Consider the following 4,291-nt stretch of genomic DNA (forward strand, 5'->3'; position numbering starts at 1 on the left):
TCTTATTCTTGTTTGTCCACCCAGCGGAATCGAGTTATTCGTCAACAAACGCAAAGAAAATACACAACGACCACCCCGAGTACTTTTACTTTCACTTCCTTCAACTTAAGCACTGGAATCGTTTGTTCATGCACTATTTCCAATTGTCCACTCCTTAGTCTCGTTGACTCACCCAGCAGAATCGAATTACCAAACAAATATAAAACAAAACTAAATAGTGACCACCCTCAACATTTGTGATTATATGTATATTCTGGAAGACGAGCAGACGTGATACAGAATAGGTGCTGCAGTGCTCGTCTTCATTGCGAATTTCTTTAATTAGAATTGGCCAGCCATGGGTCGTCATGCAATTTTCTACATTGGTTAATCAATTACTGGCATTAAATAATTCTTTACGTTATTTATACACCTTGACTGAATAATCCAGGGTAGAGGGGAGAGTAGGGAACGGAGATACTTAAAATCGCGTTTCGTTAGTTCTGTGTACAGCCGACAACCCGAATCAGCGCGCAGTTCTAGCAGAAAAATAAACGCGATGTCATCAGTAGTACTGTTTATTGCGACAAATATTACCACATGCCTTAGTGGTCGAGATTAGAGTGTAGAGAGCCCGCCTAGAATGTAGGGAGGTCCAGATTCAAACTCTGGCTAAGATAATATTTTTCGCAATGAATTTCTTTAATTAGAATTTGCCAGCTACGGGTTGTCATGAAATTTTCTACATAATAATAATAGTTTTATTCTTATTTTTCGCTGTATATTTTCCATAAGCCGTCTTTCCTACCTATGTGCGTCATCTTAGCTACCCTATGAAGAACAATTGCCGAAAAACTATATTTTGAAAGACTTGATATTTTTTAAAAATGTGCAACTCTCATGTATTATGTACCATATTTTCTATTCAATAAAAGATGCACAATTACTATGCTTGTGATATAAACAAAAACAAGTTCGCTCTTAAGCGTGTACCACTAAAAATTGGAGGTACACATTAAAATAAAAAGTATACATAATTATGAGGTACATAAAAATCCACCAAAATAGGAGGGAAGATAGTACCTTGAAATTAGGAGTCTTATTTTGAGGAGAAACATGTCACAGAAACATGTCTTATTGGTGGATGCCTACAATATAGACATAAAACGGAAGATTGAATATACTCTGTACATTTAATTAATTTAATAATCGCAATTTAATTCTTGGCACTGGCCACGAAAAATGCCTCGAATATCTATATTACAAAACGCGTCCATAATGTATATAATAGGTATGCACTTCGTGTCTTTAGCCGACGCGATCGCGCAAGTATGGCACGACGAAGGAAGATAATAACAAAAGCTGTTTCTCTCGTTGGCATGGAGACAGGCATTTGGAGGTATGTACCTCATAATTACGTATACTTTTTATTTTTGTACCTCGAATTTGGTAGTACTACGCGATACAAGATTAAGAGGGTATAGTAACAGTTTGAATTGTGAAGCGGTCTCTCCTCGGTTTACCCTAACATAGATACATATAGCCGATTATCTACGTTCAAAAAACAGATTTTTTTAAGTAATGACAGACTTAAACATGCGTTCTCAAACGCGTTTAAAGTCAAGATGAATATAGACGGAAATACAACAGCCATTGCATTTCTCTGACTAACGTCGGTGTGTCTAAATGTGAGTTATTATCAAGAAAGCGTTCACTGCGTCATAGCAATGAACGCGAACGACTTCCAGCGTCGCGAGGTGCAATCAACAAGAGCTTATTCTCGTCGAGGATATGAAAAGATTTTAGATACTACACAAAGACGGCTGAATGCCATGAAAGATGACGCTGAGCTTGGTAGCAACGTTAAAGTGGAGCACATATGTTGGTGGAAACGAAAATATTATTCTTGATTCCTTGTAACTTTTTTATTTCGACCTCCTTTCGCTTTTCTCTTTAACGGGCTCGCTCGTAAATCGCGGACGGAACGCGGCGGGGGTTTTGTATAAACGTGAGCCGCGGCTAAGGACCAATTGGTACCGTTCTTCTTGTAGTCACAGCTTCAAACCATAACTATGTCTTGCCAACGATGAATACAAAATGGCGAATAAAAGAAGTAAGCCGTTCGTTGCACGGATTGATACCCGGCATATGTAGAGCTCGTGAAAGAGCTTTGAATGGGAGAAACATTGGGGAATATTATCCTTTTGTTTTGTTGCTACTATTCTGCTTACAAAATTAGACCCCGAAGCTTCCGATATTTGAAATTTAAATAAAATATTTCTTTTTTCTTTTCTTTTCATTATATAGCACATATGTCTTGTAGCCGTTACTGACGAATCTAACGACCTAGAACACAAGGCTACAAGATTACGTTAAAAAATCCACAAAAATCTCATTTAAAAAATGGAAGTGATCTTGATCTGTGCTCCTATATAGTATATTACACGATAAAAAATTCCTTCTATTATCACACATTTCCCTTCGTACCAAACAATTTTCCTCTTAAAAATACTTTTTGTGATATTATTTTGTAACATTTTTTGCTTTACTCTGTATACAAAATAAAAAATTACGTGTTTTTCAGTTCAATATGTTAAAGTAGAATAATATATTTTTCAAGATACATATGGCTTCTCTAATCCATTCATCTAGCAGCCAGGATTAACCTTATTTTCTAGGTAGTATTCGCGAAGCCTTAAATAAGTAAAGAATTAAAATAAACCGCATTTTTGTTATTATATGTGCGATATATTTTCTTCCAAAGCAAGGTTTCAAATATTCAAAATAGGGCTGGTGATTTCCTCCGAAGGCTTCGATATTCGAAGCTTCGAAAAATTTATTCGTGCGAGTGGCAAATTTATTCGAAGAACACTAAAATATTGTAAATTCCATCTGTGCCAGGTCCTAATATTGAGGTGTTGACACTTGTAATTGATTTATATTTTAAAAGGACCGAGATTAAAATTTAGTTAAAAAGTACTAATTTATATATACAATATTGAGAAATAGGTAATTACTTCTAAATTATAATTTTAAAGTGCTATAACATGTATATTACATGTAATTGTTTAAGATTGCGTAATTAAATCCTAAAAATGGTCAATTAAATAAATCAATGAAGTATCGTATCAACACTAGAAAAATTCGCATAAATTCATTATTATATCGCTAATTAATAATAAATTCATTTTATTAAAATTTATCTGAATATTATTTGGGTTTCTAAATTATCGAGTTATTGTCTGTGTGCCTTCTTATCCACGTCGCGCGTCTATCATGAACATTCATCACTTGAACAATATTTAATACAATAAAAAAGAACATTTTGCATAAATTGAATCATATGTGTTGAATATGTGTCAAATTTGTGCCATTAACCTCGTAATAAATATATACACGGGCACCTCGTATACAGGGTGTATTCTAATTCGCCCACCATTTATGGTATCCCAGACAGCACAAGATATCCTCAGGATAATCCTCAATATATCCGAAATATCCTCGGACATATGTGGGATATATTTAGGATATAATACAAATCCAAACAGCCTGAGGATATTTCTTGGATCTCTTAAAGATATCCTGCGTGGCCATATACATATAAGATATTTTAAGGACATATCCTTTTGTGTTTTGTATTTATTTTTAAATAACCCAGTAAACACAGAACATTGCAGCAACATTACGGCAATATTGTAACATTGTAACAATATGACAATATTGCCGCAATGTTGTTGCAATGTTCTGTGTTTGCTGGGAAGAAATAGCAAACAAGAACTTCAAGTATAATATCTGTAGTAATTTTAGGAAATATTTAATTAAATAATATGAAACTAAACGTACAAATTTAACTAAATCATGACGCAATAATTAAGGATATATTGTCATACGTGTCGACATATATTTTATATTCTTTTGTAATGCTTAATGTGGTTTTATATTAAATTATAATTATTATGCGATTTTAGTATCGAAACTGTGTAAAAGACTAAAAAATTTCTCGCAAAGTCTGCAGTATTTCTTTGACAAGCATGATTATTCCTAAATCAAATGTCAAAGCCTCGAGCAAACGTTGCATTAGATAGTGGGATATACCGCAACTGTATACAAGTAACATTAAACATTTCTCGTGAAGGATTTATCAGGCACGCATTGCGGAAGCGTAAGTTAACTGGGTTAACGATTACTTAAAAAAAAATTTGGATTTAAAAACTGAAGAAGAATATAATATATAATTAGAAAAAATGTAAATTAATTTAAAGTAAAGTAAAGTAAAGTAAATTGTGCAAATTAGAAATTTCTTGGCTTCTTC

This window comes from Vollenhovia emeryi, unplaced genomic scaffold (genome assembly GCF_000949405.1).
Source record: "Vollenhovia emeryi isolate VEMERY1.0 unplaced genomic scaffold, V.emery_V1.0 DF939452.1, whole genome shotgun sequence".
NCBI lineage: Eukaryota > Metazoa > Arthropoda > Insecta > Hymenoptera > Formicidae > Vollenhovia > Vollenhovia emeryi.